The sequence below is a fragment of the Meleagris gallopavo genome, chromosome 1 (genome assembly GCF_905368555.1).
Source record: "Meleagris gallopavo chromosome 1, MGAL_WU_HG_1.1, whole genome shotgun sequence".
In the NCBI taxonomy this organism is placed as follows: domain Eukaryota; kingdom Metazoa; phylum Chordata; class Aves; order Galliformes; family Phasianidae; genus Meleagris; species Meleagris gallopavo.
This window is the reverse complement of record NC_139404.1, coordinates 38,065,276-38,083,179: the sequence shown is the minus strand read 5'-3', so window position 1 is coordinate 38,083,179 and position 17,904 is coordinate 38,065,276. Positions and strand designations below refer to the sequence as shown.

The following is a 17,904-nucleotide window of genomic DNA, read 5'->3' as shown; positions in this document are numbered from 1 at the left end:
GGAAGCAATTTCTCAAACTCACCATAAGGTATTCAGAAAAAACAACTTTAGAGTAAGAAAATCTCAATGTAATGAGATATAGTTCTACTGTCTGTGAAAAAGGCTAAATCCCTCTGCTTTGAGAGGAGCATCAGGGTTTTGTCTCCCTGTCCTAAAGGTAACAAGCAGTTTCAAGTGTTAGGTAACAATTTTCTTGGCAGAACTTCCTACACGAACATTTACAATGCTGGAGCCCAAGGTGGCAATGTTATCAGGGACTGCTCTCCATAACCCAAAAGAGGGAGAAGAAGCACTCAGTAATCTCCCACCAAATGCTTCAGACAAGATATCTTTTCAGAGAATGACTCGTCCCTTTCATACAGCAAGAGGAATATTTTATCAGGAAGAACTTCAGTCTCAATAATGCTTTTTCAGAGGATATGCTTGTGGGAAAATATCTCAAACTAATTTTTAAGCCACATAAGTTTCCATTTTGGAGGTCTTAATGACCACAGTATGAAGTTTGTATTTTATTCTAGAAAGTCATACGCTGTTGGATAAGATTTTGAACCACAAAGGACAAGACAAGAAAGGCAAACCCCATTTTCTCAAAAATATGCTTGGTCTGTATTTTAATACAGTCATTACTTATTTCCTTAAAAAATGCACAGTCACCTTGTTAACAAGATTTACAGAGAGTAAAATAGTAAAACAACCAGGCTTTTAATCCACTGTGAGCTACAACAGTGAAGCAGCAGGCTCAGTTATTAAAAAAAAAAAAAAAAACCACACAAAAAACCAGCCCTCTCAAGCAAATCTGCCTGAACCAAGTTATTATTTTTCCAGTTAAAAAAAAGTCGCGAAAAATTCAGAATCCTTAGGCATTATCTTCTTGCTCTTGTTGAGTCAACAGTGTTGTTAAAATGATTTTAATAACCCACAGCACTTTTTTTATGGTGCTCATATTGATTCTAGATGAAGAACGAAAACTGTAGTCTGTAAACCATCCCAGCAGATGCCATCATCTCCGCTACAGAAGCAAAAACAGACCAAGCAAAATTCAAAATAAGACTGAGCATTGTAAGAAACGTTGAATATAGCACTTGGGAACTGTTCTGTTTGCCCCAAAATCCTCACGGGAAGTGGTATGTTCTGGAAAGATAAAGCACATCATGTTGCTTCTACTCAATGTTCCCTGAGGCTGAGTAGGAAAAGTGGAAAATATCAATGTGGAGAGCCTAGCACTAATCACAGCATCATTTAATCAAATTTCAGCCACCTAAAAATCTACTATTTGTGCTTGAGCTTTTCTTAAAAATAATGGAAAGCGGAAAGGGGAGCAAAACACCGTCCAAGGATTTCCATCTTTCTCTGTCCATTTGTGCAATATGGACAATGATCCTAGAAAACCAATGCAGATTAGATGCCTAACTTTTATGCACCTGAGTTTAAGTTAGCTATGTCTTTGCCTACGTACAAAAACAAAATAATAAACCTCAAGGAATTCATGGTTTAAGAGGATGGAAAGGTAAGGGGTATTTTCTTATAAAGTGTTCCTTTTAAATATATATATGTTATTAGATGGTGCCTTGAAAGGTAAAAATCAATGCTGAAGTTTCTCATTTTTAATTAATTTATCAGTAGCTTAAAACAGCTATACACTACGTTTCCACCATAGGAAAAAAAAAACAGAGCAAACTGAGCACATCTGCTGTCCTTTATTCTACAAGAGAGGGAACTCCAGAATCCCCCTTTTAGCGAAACTGGTCTACAGTAGCTCAGAAAAATGGACAATTGCTGCTATAAAAGTACTCTTCAGACTACTTGCAGGAAAACTGCATATGGATTATATAATTACATGAACTTCATAATAACATTTCCTGTGATTTATGCATTAATTATGATGCTGATAATATTTTCTTTTCTTTTCTCCCCTGAAATGCTCAACTTTCTGTATTTCTCTAATCCACTAAGAAGGACTTATTATTTAATTGAATCAGCTCTGTGAATACCACTTTCTGCCACTTTGGTTAAAAGAAAATGTTAAAGAGCACATCAAATCAAATAATAGAAACAAAATAATTTATTACCTCAGTTGCAAGAAAATCTTCTTTATTATATTCATACCAAGAAGATTTAGAACAGCTAATTCTAAGAATTTCTATTTCCTCTATTTTTCTGTGTTTTGCAAACATACATTCTTTTGCCAACAATGATCTTCAATTTAAAACATTGCTGTCAGGACCAAGAGAAAGATAACAAACAGATCTGTCTAGAAGTATTTCTCACGGTGTTTTTGGTTGTTGTTTGTCTGTTTTTGTTTGTAAAGCAGGTGCTTTCAGAGAATGCTACTGTCATTTCTGAAGACAAAGTTATAAAGAAACATTTCAATTTCCAATAGCAGGAGGGTGCTCAAAACACTTGAATTCCATCCTCAGCACTGAGAAGCTTGAACAGGCACCTACAATGCATTTCTCAATGTATTACCAGCACAAGCTGACTAGTAGCAATTTTGCCAACAGCCACGCATGAGCTGGAGGCTGGCATGTTATATTTCTTCCAAATATTTTTAACAGTGACAGACATAAAGAGGAGCTAATATTCCAAAGCCCTAGACACCTACAACATTGATGGAGGAAAAGATATTGCTAGGAATACGTTATCAGCCAAACTGCATTCCAGCTTGAGAAGGCGCAAACACTGTCTGTATTCAGCACGCACTAATGAGATTGCCCCTCACAGTTACAGTCGGTATGGGAGCAGAATAACCCCTCTAATTGAGCTTACTGATGGAGGCTCGTATTATCTTCTCAGTGCTAGCAAGTCGGGAACACAACAATCTTTCATGACAAAAAGAAATGAAATGTCTTCCTTACCTCCCCAAAATCAAAACCATTATGTGTCAAGAGCACTACGATCCCTTCTTCTTATTCTTGGAGAAAAGGTAGATACTTCACCTACTGCTTTCTTATAAGACCTGAAGATACTGACGATAATGAAGTCACAGGTAATTCACATTTATACATTGGCAACAGTAATCTACTTAATATTTTTTTACTACTTTTTCTTCTTCTAAATGGTACAAATTCTTCTTGGTAGGGGATCATAAGCAAAAGTGTCTCCTATTTTAGCCTATATAAACTGTTTCCAGAGAGACCATATTTTCCACTATCATATCAGCCTCCTCTCTGTAAGAGCGTAATAAAATTAAAAGAACATTTCTGTACATTTTTAACAAGAAATCATGCTGGCAATACACAGTGCTATACCATATCATCCCTGCAGCCCACGACCAGATTGGTGTATACTAATACTTGAACTTAAGCAGAAATTCTCTGACTTCCAGGTACTTCTGTGCAGGCAGCACCAGCACATACCAGTAAGGAGGTGATTCTGGGTTATTCCTTCTGCCTCTGATTCAAAGGACACAGCACATTTTGGGTCAATATAATATCTGGTTATAATGACTCAAACTGGGTCATTCTCTCTTCAGACACAGTCTTGCTCACAGTTTCTGCTAGAAATTAAGCTTGATTAAAACCACGGGGATGTCAGCATATAAAAATATTGCCTGAACTTTGCTAGAAAATCTCAACTTCAGCAATTTCTACTTTCACCAAAATTCAGCTATTTGGATTAAAGATTTTCTTGTTAGTTTCTGCATTACACAGTAGGGTTGTTGTCTTTGATTAAAATAATTTGAGGTTTCATTTAGAAAAAAATCTCATTTCTGAAAAAATCTCCACAGTACTTACAGTTGAGCATGAACATAAAAACTACTTTTTGTTTTCTGTATGAAAATTTGCCCAAAGTCGTTATACTACTTTTATGAGGTAAATTCAATTTTGAACACTAAAACCAAGGTTGAAACTGCTAGCAATGCTCCAATTCCCACTGAGCAGCTGCACACCTTGAGAGATCCAAACACTGTGCAGAATTTTCTCCTAAGCTCTCAAACTTTCTAAAGTGCATCAGCCCTACCAAGACCCACATCTTCATAATACCAGCACAAGAGAAAACAGCACACAGCCTATTAAACAAAAGCATGCACTAAGCTAGGATTCTAGAGGTTAACACTGACCCTCCATTAAAATCAACATTTAGGCACAAGGAGGAAAAAAGGTTGTACTTTCATATTGTGTTAAGCTGCTGCATACAAACTTATTAATGATGAGTGTAGTGTGTGAAGGGTATGTGGGAGCTCCAAGAAATGCAAGCACTAAGAATTGAAATTGCTTAATGCACGGTCAAGGATGAAGTGCACAGTACATACACACTCTGAGATATAAACTGATTTTCACTTTCCCTGGCAGCATCTGACAACTAAATTGGACTCTGGTATCAAATAAAGCATTCAGTTGCAAGAAGAGGAAATGCAGCATTGTGATTACAGGAGTTCAGTGTTGGTGGAGAACTCCCTTTTATTCCTTTCTGTGCCACAAAGTTCCTGTATGTTGCCTGTCATGCAAGATAAAACCAAACCCTTCGCACATGTTCACTAATTGCCTTTTCCTCACTTTTTGGATGTATACAGGAAGCACTAAGTTCTGGTGTGTAGACATGCTAAGCTGGTACATCGGCAGTGGCAGCCAGTGAGATCTCTGCACTAAATTCAGAAAGTCCTATGTAACTCTAAATCTTGAGAAAATAAAAATCAGGGCTGAAGCATCTCTAGCTTCTGAAATTACCAAAAACTAACCTTCAAGGCCTTTAGGTGCTAATCCATAAAACAGTAAAAACAAATAAACCAAAACCAACCAACCAACCAATTGCCTCACTAGAAATATCACGAAGGTAGTTTGTAAGGGGAAATGTTCAGCTGCTGTAATGATAAATGTCAGAGAATAAGTCACAAGAAAAGTAGTAAATACACCCTGTGCCTTGAGTGATACAGGACGTTGGAAAAAAACAGTATGTATGTAATCAGGTTCTCAGCACAGTCTCATGCGAGGAAGCCCAGGCAATGAATCTGAGATGAATCATCAGCTTGTGCTGTTTTTTTTTCTGACTTCTGATGATTCAATAATGCAGGTCTTTTAATCTGACAGCATGTGTGTAAACATATAATTTTATATAAAGATTTTATGACAACTAGATTGCTACTGGTTTATATATAGATATGCATACGTACTCTGGAACACCAAAAGAGCCATTTTGGTTGGTCTCTCATCTTCAAGGCTGCAAGGTACTAAAGAGCAGAAATCTGACACCATGCTGAAGACTTAATCCATGCACATAGTATTAGAGTATGCACACAGCACAGCCTTTCCAATATTTAAATATTTAGCAGGAGAAAGGCAATGTACTGCTGCTCATTTTTGCAAAATAATTATCTGCTTGTAAACTGATTCAGGACACCGTCTCTCTCTACATATTCTACAGGGAGCCTCACAGACACACTACTCCCTTCCTATGTTAAAGACGTTCAAAATCCCTATATAGATTTAATTTTAAATATTTATTAGAAGAACAAAACAATGTATTATTATGTTGCAATTAAAACAGGTTAAGAACTATGCAAATCAGGTTTCAGAACAGTTTTGTTAGGATGGAAAATCAGCGAGGGCAGTTTTGTAGTCTTTCTAAAGCTTGTAATGCAGTATAACCACAAAGAACTGTATTATTATTCTTATATTTTAATAGAGCAACAATAATATTCTTTAAAAAAGAAAGTATAGTATAGTAGCTAATGAAAAGAAAAAAGCATCCCAAACTGACATTTAAAAATAAACCTAAAATATGCGTTCACAATGAAATTGGTTATGTATGACTTCATCAAAATCAAGAGATTAATTTCATCCACAAGGATTATCTGAAATGAGTTTTTCAATTAACCGTCACAGGCTGAATAAATCCCCAAGGAGATCTTAGCCTGTGTGACACTATAATATACAAATAAACTTGGTGAGAGCTGAAAAAGCTCTGAGACAAAGGTTCTCCTTTGGTTTTATCACAGGAAACCCATTATCTGAGAAAACCTTTTATTTACTAATTGTATTTTAAAATTACTGTACAAGCTTTTCAATAAAAAGATAATTATCTATAGGACACATGCTAGCCCGTAACACATTAAACTAAAATGTTACGAGCTCATCTCAAGATTCAATTTGAGGTTGAAAGTAAGAGATTTATGTTAAAATAAGTTAGTTTTAAAGAGACGTATTCCCTTTAAGTAGGAAGCTCTAAACTCAGTTATAAAAGTAGTCAGGAAAGAGCTATGAGTACTGTCTGATGGAAGAGGTGCTCTCAGCTTCAATACTATTCACTTCTCACTTTCCCCCTTTGCAGCTTCAAGTTCACCAAGTCCTAGGCTGGCTACTGCAGAGCAGGTATTGGTTGAGGTGATGTTAGTGCCACCTTATATAAAAACCTTCAGGATTAGTCATATATAGGTCATAATGAGTACACTACAAGAAAGACATTGCGGCCCTGGGGCATGTCCAGAGAATGGCAATGAAGTTGGTGAGAAGTCTGGAGCTCAAGCTGTGTGAAGAGCAGCTGAGGGAACTGGGATTGTTTAGTGTGGAAAAGAGGAGGCTCTAAGGAGATCTTACTGCTCCCTACAACTACCTAAAGGCATTTGTGGCGAGGTATGGGTTGGCCTCCTCTCCTACATAACTAATGACCAGACTGGAGGTAACAGCCTCAAGTTGTGCCAGGGGGGGTTCAGGTTGGACAAAAGGAAAAAATTATTCTCTGAAAGAATGGTCAGGCACTGGAACAGGCTGCCCAGAGAGGTGGTTGAGACACCATGCCTGGTGGTGTTCAAGAAACGTTTAGATGCTGTACTGAGGGACATGGTTTAGTGGGAAGCTACTGGCAGTAGGTGGACAGTTGGACTGAATGATCTTGGAGTTCCTTTAGAACCTTGGTGGTTCTATGATTCTATGTCATTTATTGTATTAAGTGCAAAGCTCTTTTTGAACCCATTCCTTGCTGTCTTATCCTATCTCCCAGTCTCAATCTATCTATTGTCCTGTCTTGCTCTCCTCAATCCTCTGCATACTATTTAATATTTTGAATTACCTAGAAGATTTTTTTCCATTGTTTTTACCGATAGTAAAAAGTATCAAGAGCAGGAGAAAAATGATGTACTGTAGAAAATTACAGACAAATGCTCCATTTAAATTGTTGAAAAATGTAAGCGTTATTGATGGGCATTAAGGTAATTTGGAATAATATTCATGAAAAATAAATGCCATTTTGAAAAACAGCTCTTACTTTTCCTGAGGATGATCTAAATCCACCGATCACATTAACTGATGAGAACAGTCCCTAAAAGTGGTCATCACTGTTACGCTTGTCTGTGGAACAACCTTGTTCAGCACCTACTGATGATAACACCCATATTGTGAAGAAGAATGAGGGAGAAAATAATCCTCACAAAACGTCTATGAATATAAATGATTTCTTAGACTTCAGTAACGAATAATGTAGTAATTCAGTGGGAATGCAATTCATATATGTCATCTCATCACTGAGAGTATTTGAAACAAATTAAATATATTCATATTTGCTTTTATTATTCTGTGGGTCTTTTTTGTTGTTGTTTCTTTTTTCTTTAGATACAGAACTATTTATTTTAAATCACATCAAATAGAAACAATTGTCATCTTTTTTCAATAGACAAGCATGTGCAGCAAATGAAACATTGTCTGTAAAAGAAATGCTAAACAGAACATGAATCTCTTGTAAAACCTATGAATTTATAACCAGTAATTCCCATATTTGATAGTATTCATAGCATTTTTTAAAGACCAAGCAAATGTAAAGACAAGCATTGTTTTCCATGTGGAAAAAAAATATAGAAACATATATATACCACAGAATCACAGAATGGCCAGGGTTGGAAGGGACCTCAAGGATCATGAATCTCCAACCTCCCTGCTACATGCAGGGCCACCAACCTCCCCATTTAATTCTAGACCACGTTGCCCAGGGTCCCATCCAATCTGGCCTTGAACACCTCCAAGGACGGAGCATCCACAATCTCTGGGCAGCCTGTTCCAGCACCTCACCACTCTCAGAGTAAAGAACTTCCCCCTGGCATCCAACCTAAATCTCCCCTCTCTCAACTTAAAACCATTTCCCCTTGTTCTGCAGTTATCAACCCTTTCAAAGAGTTGATTCCCCTCCTCTTTGTAGGCTCCCTTTAGGTATTGAAATGCTGCAAATATATCTTTTTCTTTTAAATGGCATGCCATTAATATAAACTTAATAGCAACCACTGACAAATTATTACAATCTTTAGAAGCAGGGTACTCAGGAATGTATTTCCTTAATCAGAATAGCATTTAATATACCAGTAAGTTTTCAAATGTTTTTAGATTGTATTAAGTAAATAAGAGTGTGCTAAGTTTTACAGATTTGGGGCCTCAGACATCAAGACTCAAATTCTTTATCATGCAGATTGTGTAGGAAAACTTCTGTCAAGTCTTCCACATGTAGTAAGTAATTTTCTAAATGTTTGCTAGTCATCTATAACACCTTTCACAAGTTTTTATATTGTCTACATATACCCACCAGCATTTAGCACAAAACACATTCTCTAAATGTTATTAATTCACCTGCCACTCTTCAGTAGTATCAGCTACTCTTTAAACTTTTTTTCCCCCTAAGGTCAATTCCAATAACCAAAATTAATAAAAGCCCCAGAAAATATATATTCTTAGCAGACATTCTTGCTAACCAACTCCACAAAACTTCCAGTAATTGAAATTCTCTGGCATTTCTTACGGTATGCCCTACTTTTCCTTTCCCTCTCACCTTTTCAACTCCAATAGACTTTCAACAACTCCTCGTGTTTCTGTATCATAAACTATCTGCAGTCAAGATTTAGCTATGAGGTCAGCATGTTTCAGAAAGCCACCCAGTTAGCAGTAAAGAGCTGCTTTTTCTTTGTATAAATAATGGGTTTCCCTTTAACTTCTTTGTTAACCTTTGAAATATTCTGAATATCCATGTGTGTTCTGGAATTAAACTTAATTCACATTCCAAAGTCAATAAATTTACACAAACTCATTTCTTTTCTTAAGTAAGAAGAAATGAGCAGTAATTCGCTAAGTCAGAAATCACATACGTGTATCACTATACGCACAGAATCACACAGAATGGCCAGGGTTGGAAGGGACCTCAAGGATCGTGAAGCTCCAGCCCCCCTGCCACATGCAGGGCCACCAACCTCCCCGTTTAATGCTAGACCAGGCTCCCCAGGGTCCCATCCAATCCAATACACACAAATGTATGTGCCTGAACTTGCCATACATGTTCTAGTGATATGATATGCTTCGTGCCAACAAGTTTCAAAAAATAAAAACACCACTTCCTAATTATAATGGATTGGTAAATCCATGCAGCCACCTAAGACTCTCTGACTTTCTAATCCCATAAGCAGTGACACATTTTCACTGCATAACCTGACAGCAAGATGCAGTTTCAGAATATTTGCTGCAATTCTTAGTTTATGAACCAAAGAAAAAAAAAGAGCTTTCCTACATAACTGAAAACAGCTTGCCAAGGCACTTCTACTGAAATGAGCTAAACCTGCAGTCCTCCCCCTCACCGTACCACCAGGGAACACATTGCTCAGAAATCCTTTCCGTTGATACTGATCACTGCATTCTCACCGAAGATCATGAGGTATGTGATGACATGACAGATGGAAATTGGATATATATACATGGATTATATATTAGATAAAACGGTTTATTTTTCATGTGTGACCACTGTTCACTTGTGATATATCCCAAGTATGTATTTCCTGAAGAAGAGTGTGAAAGCACCTTGTAAGTACAGAGGAATATCAGAGCTGGAATGAGGAGCTACACAAGTCAGAGTTGCTGGGAAAAGGAGTCAGGCTTCAGACATGGGAGAGAAACTCCCTGGATCTGCAGGGAATGGGGCTGCACGTCAAAAATGGACAAAGGTAACTGAAAGGAAGTTTGGAAGCTGAACCCTAAAACAACAAAATGGTCAGACAGAGAAAAAAATATTATTTTTTTAGTTCAATTTTCTGTCTTACTGACTTTGAACTCTTTTTTAAATTCTACTTTTTTTTTCTTTTTTTTTTTAACTTATATTCCATTTAAAGTTGTCTTTTTCTTACATCCCATAGGCATCTCACGTGGAAAGTGTAGGAGCATCTATATCAAAGCTCTGGATGATTCAGAATGTTGACATAAAGGGCAAAGCGAAATACAGATCCTGTTTTCATTCAGGGGTTGAACCAGTAACTAAGTGATAAAAATAGATCTGTCAAACTGAGTTCAGCTGAGGTTTCTTAAAAAGGGATATATTTCTGTGTTTATTTTATTGCAAAATGGAAAACCCAAAGAAGGAAGGCCTTATTTCTAGGATGACTTGGAGCCAATCAATTCTGTTGGCTTCATTAGCTGAATTACATTTAACTTTAAAAGCATTGTTAAAAGTAAACTAATACAAACTGTTAAACTATTCCTAAAATGAAATGCTTTATTTTTACTTTTTCAAAATGAATGAAGTTAAAGAAAACTACTTTTTAAACAATGAATTTTTGCCTACAATCCATGCTAGATCCAAAACTAACTTCAGTATCCACGAAATTCTAAGCTTCTCTTACATTAATACTCACTGAAATAAATCTCACTTGGTTCTGTCTTTAGGCATTAAAAACGTCAGTTAACCCAACAAGCCCAGACCACAGCGTTTCACACAAACTACTTTGTAAGCCCATAGCATCTGTCTGTTTGAAGGGTACTCTGGTTCTCAGAATTTGGACCAACATCCAGATGTACAGTGTTTCTTTGGGATTCAGAAGACTCTGTACCATAATTGTCTCCCTCAATTGCAATGTAAAACTGTACCACGGCTAGAGAAACTAGTTGAGTAGCTTGCCATTAGCACGTCCTTCCTTCCTTTATGAATTAAGATTACCATTTTCATATATCCATTTTTCATATTCTCTGGTAACTTGATGATTGTTTCACTAGTCACAGCCAACTAGCAAAAAGAATCAAGTTGGTGGCTTTTCTAGCAACTTATTGTTGCTACTGATTTCAAAGTAATTTTATTCTCTTCTTTTTCTCTGTCAAATGATTCCATAAAGAGAAATGTTCCTTGTTTTTCAGTTTACATCTTCCCATTTCAATGAACAAAAGACCCGGAGACCTTTATCTTTCAGGAAAGAAAAATACCCAGACCAGCTGGAGTTCTGAGAACATTTTGCTGTGGTTCTGTTTTTAAATATACAGGGGACACATTCACAATTGCAGTAGAAGAGGATTTAATACTGTAAAGATGGATTTTTATATCTTCCAGATCCCTCTCTGCCTGGAGCTAAACATCAGTCAACACTTGTTCCCCACCTAGTATACCCTTGCTTATCCTTATACTAGTAAGGATAGATCAAGTTTGTTGCTTCAGTTATCTATCTCACATTCATTATGAAAGATATACTGGATAGGTATCTATTCTGATTAAAATCAACACTACCAGGATATTACTAATATATAAGCAAGGTTCATATTAGGCTTTTAATGATGATATTGGTCATATCTGCACCCTCCACGTAAGAATTTCAGATTTTTTTTAAAGGATTACTTTGATTTGTTTCCTTTTATAGAAGCGCCACACATAAATTGAATCACGTCATCATCAGCTTCCAAAGGTCTTCATTTCTTCAGTACTGATACTTCAAAATATGGTTTGTGCTTACAGAATTGTGATCAGAGCCTTCCATCCTATATGGAAGACTAGTAATGTTAGGGGATGTTCCTCACTCACTCATGTTATTATAGCCCAAAATGTCTGGAAGAGCTGGATAGATACAAACAAGAGTAGTGCAACAACCATGAAACTTCACCACAGAAAATGGCAAGAGGAAGAGAGTAGAATGTATCTGATCAAATGTACTCATGACATGATAGCACACATAATCACAGAACAGTTTGGATTGGAAGGGACCTTTAAGATCCTCTAGTTCCTACCCCCTGCTACAGGCAGGGACACCTCCCTCTAGACCAGGTTGCTCACAGTCCCATCCAGACTGGTCTTGAATGCTTCCAAGGAGAGGCATTCACAACCTCTCCAGGCAACCTGTTCAGTGTCTCACCACCCTCACAGGAAATGATTTCTTCCTAATATCGAGTCTAAATCTACCCTTTTCCAGTTTAAAACCATTTCCCCTCTTCCTGTTGCTACATGCCCTTACAAAAAGTCCCTCCCCAGCCTTCCTATAAGCAATGATGTGTCCTTCACTTCCACACAGAAGAACTCTGAAAGGCAAACGTCTGGATTACAATGAAGCAGAAATCTTCTTTTGTAACTGAATGATTCCATGCAATTTAATAGTGTACAATAAAGGAAAATGTGAAAATGAATTCTGACTCCACTTTGGTGATGTTAAAAAAAAAAAGAAAACTGACCAAGTATTTCTGTCATAAGAATATAATTCTAAAAGGTAGCCAATATGAAAGGAGGTGCACTTCTTTTATCCCCTGTAAACTTGAACAGTTATTATTGTTCCTTTGTATTTGCCAGTGAATAGGCTAACATGGCTTTTCAGAGAAAGACTTACAACACATCTCTGAGTTCAAACAAATTGCTTAAAATAATATATAATCATATGATAAAGAATAAGATATGATAAAGGACTGTGCCATAATGCAAATGCACAAATGCAAAAAAAGAATTGCATGAGGTACCTTAATTGTGCCTCTAAATGATTGGTATTTGTGATGCCATCTCCTTCATGCAATTTTTCAGGATTCAGCACTATTCATTTTGAAATAGGTGTCAGAGCCCCAGCTAATGAGTGACATGGCCACTCTATGTTGGGCACTGAGTAGACAGACTGCAAGTAGAGATACATTTGCTATTTTAAATAGAAGAGTACTCCTATACCTCTGCTGATGCATTAAGACTTATCACAACATGAAAATTAAAAGGTACAGGAACCAATACTGAATAGCTATGGCGTACAGAAATGAAATGAAAAAAAATTTTTTTTTTTTTTTGTATTGTTGGTGGTGGTTTCTTTATGCCCATTTTACAAGAGAAAAGAATATAAAGAAACAGACTTAAACATTTAACCCAACATCTCATTTGGATTCCACAGGAACTTCAAGATTTAAACCCACTGCAACTCTGGATTGAAGAGCACATTCAGCATTAACAACCTAACTCAAAATGGATACACACATTTGAAATGCCTCAAGTCTTCATCAAAACATTATTACAGAGCCAGTTTCCACCAACACTAATAAAAACGTGTTCGTTTTTTTTTAAATGTTGTAATGCAGCACCAAGCACCTCAAAATTTAAAACACCTATTCAGTTATCATTTAAAAACTGATTAAATATCAAATTACTTCATATGTAATTGGATACCTGCAAAACAGTACACCACTGTAACACTGCAAACTGAATCAGACTTAGCTTGCAACTCAGCTGTCGGTGCCGCACATGATGAATCACACCCTATTTTGAGCCATTTTCCACACGCTGAAACTTGCATTCATAAATTCACATTAGGCAGTTAATGGGATAGAATCAGGGTTGCTATGGCAACAGTGTGACGTGATCTATCACTTAAGTGAGAAAATGAACACTAGTAATTATCACCAAGCAAATGGTATCTTTGCTTTTCGTAGATGGTACCTTTTCAGTGTTTGGTTTAGCTAATGAATGGGTTTGTGGCTTTTTACAAAGGTAAAAGATACTGTCCAAAATGACAATCCCTGATCCCAAACTAGAATACAGATAAAATAACTCAATAAGCAAAACCTGTATTGCTTATATATTCGCAAAACTTTTTTTTTTTTACAAGATTATAATTATATTAGGAAACTAAAGCCCTGATTTCAGTAGTAGTGAGCATCTTAAATGCAATACATAGGGTTAAAAAAAAATCACGTGTCTCAATTTTGCTTTCAGTTTGATATTAAGACTGTATTAAGATGCATGAAGTCAAAATGGTAATACAGGACATACATCTGCCTTTCTCATTAGATTTGCAACAGATAATATTCTGTACTGCAGCTAAACACACTATGAGTGTTATTACCAAAAGCTCAGCTGTTTTTGTACACTTGCTTTCTTCTCTTTGAAGGTCAGTCTGTCCAATAACACCTCTGGTGATTTAAAGGGACAGAAGCAAGCAGAATACAGCTGGATTGCTATTTGGCAAACATTGAGAATGTCATGAACTTATTGCTGTTATGCTTTATCTTATAATTTATTAAAAACACAGTTTAGAATTTTAAATGTTTAAGTTAATGTGTTAAGGAGAAAAAAGATCCGCTCACATTTAAACAGACTTCTGCCTTTGGTCTGACTCTCCTTTAACCTCCAGAGGTCTAAAGATTTGCTCTTTTGTAAGATTTAAACATGTTGGAAGATAATTTGAAACTGTTCCTATTTTCATGGATGCTGAGCACAGCAGCTATCATTTTTAACTTAAATGGGCCCATTGAAACTGCCATTGTTCAATATAGGTACGTCACTGCCTTATTGGCTAAACAAGCATAGCAGCGTAACTTGCCTTCTATGTGAACAGATGACTAAGGTGTGATTATTTGAAGATATTTTTGAAAGGCCTATCATCAAAATACTCAAAGGTGGAACACTTTAAAAATTATGAATAAACTTGATTATATCCTAAATTTCCATATCAGTTTAGGGATAATTATTGACAGAAAAAATGCAAAGAAATGCATATAAAGTTGAGACCTGACCTAACTTTACAACCCCTGCCACACTGAGAAGCAGATCTGCCTCTCACTGCTGGGACAGACCATAAAGTGTGCATGGAATTGTTTTTCCTCACACTACAGAGCCCCAAGAGACCAAATTAAGGATTCTTGTCCTGTGGTAACATCAGCATTCTGAAATTATGTATACAGCTCAGAGGAGCCTGAAGAAAAAAAAGAAACATGCTTGACTGATAAACAATATGGAAAGGAACAGGAGAGAAAGGAGATAGCACAAAATGAGTAAGACTCAAGGGATATAACTATCACCCACTATGTATAGCATTGTAAAACAATAACATTTAAAAAGTTGATAAATAACAGTTCTTATTTTATAAAATAATAGACTTCTAGATACTGTAAGCTGAGGATGTTGATAAAAATGTAATATAGGAGAAGGATTTTTTTTTTTATTGGCTATATCTCAAGAGGATGGGAAAAAAAAAAGAAAAAGAAAAAGAAAAAGAAAAACAAACACTAAAAACCAGAAGCATGATCAGGTAGTCAAACAAATGTCCCGGCTTTCCTCAAAATCCAGTTTGCTAAACATTCCCATCAAGTTTAGCTTTGTATATACACAACATTTGTATATCCAAAAGATTTTCCATCTAACCAGGACCTGTTGGGTTTATTAAATAGAGCTTTGCTGCAGCTGCTCTTTTTTTCTCACTCAAATTTTTTATCTGCAGGCTCACAGGAAATCTTTTTTCTTTAGATTTTAAATCAAAATAATGATTTGGAGTTCTAGAGCTGGCTGGGGAGTTAAGGAGATTTAAGGACTGCACTTCAGATAAGTAATCTCTATTACATGACCTTATGATCAGTGGCATTTTGTAGCCCAGACTGCAATTCCCATGATGTCAGTGGAGACAGTTTTTGGCTCTAAATGCTTTTCAATGCAGACTCTATCCCCAGGCAAATTATAATAGTTAGTTGCTCTTCTTCTGTGTATTTAATGATTAAACCACAGCCACTCAGAAAAGCGGATGACACAAGTTGAATTCTAATGTAGAACATAAGCAACATTTTGTAAACAAGCAGAAATTGGGTTCCAGGATGTAAAAAAGATACTAATGTTGCCCTAGCCTGAATGCTTTCAAAGGACAAGGGCAACAAACAGGACAGGAAAGCACGTGCCCTGAAGAGAGGTTGAAGGCACTAGGCTGCCCAGTCTTGGGCAGAAGAGGCCGAGAGGCAACCTCACTGCTCTCTACAGCTCCTGAGGAGGGGAAGGAGCAGGAGGTACCGGGCTCTGGGAATCGATGGCAGAATGGGAACAGCACAGCGCTGCAAGGGGAAGGTCAGGCTGGACAGCAGGAAGCATTTCCACACCATGAGGTGGTCAGACACTGGAACAGGTTTCCTAGCAAAGCGGTTGATGCCCCATGACCTCAGTGTTCAAGGGGCATTTGGACAATGCACTCAGTAAATAAGATGCTTTAATTTCTAGTTAGCCCCTGAGGTAAGGCAGTTGAGCTTGAGGACCTTTGAAGGTCTCCTCCAACTGAACTTTTCTATTCTATTCTAAGCACGTGTACTTACCAATGCTATAAGGGGACAATTGTGCACAGAGCACACATATGTCTACAGTATGCCTGTATTTCAGAATGAGTTTATCCTGCAAACTGTGTCTCTAACTACTAAGAAAAAGTCAAACATCAGTGAAGAGATAAAGGTAAAAGATGTGGAAAGCAATTTCTACTTCTGTGATAGATCAATAAGCCTAGAGAAGAGAAGGAGATAACTTGTTATACTCCCTCCATGGTATCATTATCACCACATGCAAGACAAGAGGCAACAGAAATTTAAATTACTGACACCAGCACATGCACAGAACTTTAAAGACCTCCACTAAATACCATATTTCATGGAGCACAAACAATATTATAAACAAATGAGAAATGATAGCCTCTTTAAAGTTGAGCCAACATCTACACAATTGCTCTGCATCTCAGATGCTCCCTAAGATTCCTACTACATCTATCTACATTACACTTTCATATTCAAGGATGAGAAGTATTAAAATAAAAATCTCTGAGATCAAGAGGTCAGCTGGAGACCTGTTTAAGCTCTTGCAGATTTTCTGTGCTACAGCAGACTTTGCAAAAGATGAATGCAGTAACAAGTAGAAGAGACAAATTTTCAGACATTTCTTACTCATATTCAGTGAGGGAGGGGGTTCGTTTGTTTGAAGATTGTGGTCCTACTCCGTGGGAATCCATAGAATCCCTTATGTGCTATTCATTTGGTTCTTGTCAAGGAGACTGCTGTATGAAACCATGGGGTCAATTCAAAATGAGGCTAACTGCATTAAAGCAGGAAAATAAACATTAGCTACCGATAGCACAAAAGCTTGCTCTTCAGAAACAGTAAGATGCCATTTGCCTGAAGATCCTGCCTTTGAAACAGCAGACTGATATTGTCTAAGCCTCTAAATACAGCTAGCAAATTGAGACTAAAAAAAAAAAAAAGTCACAGTCTTAAAGGAAAAGTGAGTTTGGGAAGGGATGATTAATTCACTAAGAATGCAAGTACTCAGAAGAAATTAACGTGTGTATAAAATAAATACATGCATCTTAACTATTTTCCCCAAATGTAAAAATTAAACTGTATCTTGTTCTGAGGAAGTTGTCCCTCTATTTATAAAGAGCACAGAACTTAGCTCCCAAAAAGAACTGCATGGCTTAGGCCAGGATGTTTCAGCTGTTTGTGGAAGGATACTTAGAAGCAAAAAAAAAAAAAAAACAACAACTTGAATAAGGGACAATATTGAGGAGAACAGAGAGGACAGAGCACAAAGGATGGAATCCCAGAAGTCCTGACTCCAAATATACAGCACAACAGCAACACCTTCCTCCTGAAACAACAGGAAGGCCTATCCTGGAGCTCTGACTCAGCACCTGACTGGGTGCTTGATCCTGGAGAAGATTACAGGAGTAACTCCTCCAACACCACCACTTCTGTAGCAGGATCTCTGTACTAGGTATCTTGCCTGTCTCCCTACTACCACTGGAAAACTCCATTTCTCCACTGTTCACATCTGAAAGATAACCTGGACTGGGCTGCAAGACTTCTAGGGCAAAGTCCAGAATACCTTTCTGTAGGGGAGCTGGTCAGGACTTGAACTGACGACTGAGCACCTTGTGAAGGTGCCTGTGCCCACGGAGCACAGGCAGACTGCACCTGTGTTCTCCACGTA

General features: G+C 37.2%; 1 protein-coding gene across 1 annotated transcript in view; it reads right to left on the bottom strand.

Moving 5' to 3' along the window:
* The window catches only part of LOC100539795 (neuron navigator 3), a 398,436-nt gene that overhangs the window by 346,184 nt on the left and 34,348 nt on the right, over positions 1-17,904 (bottom strand). The window lies entirely within an intron of this gene.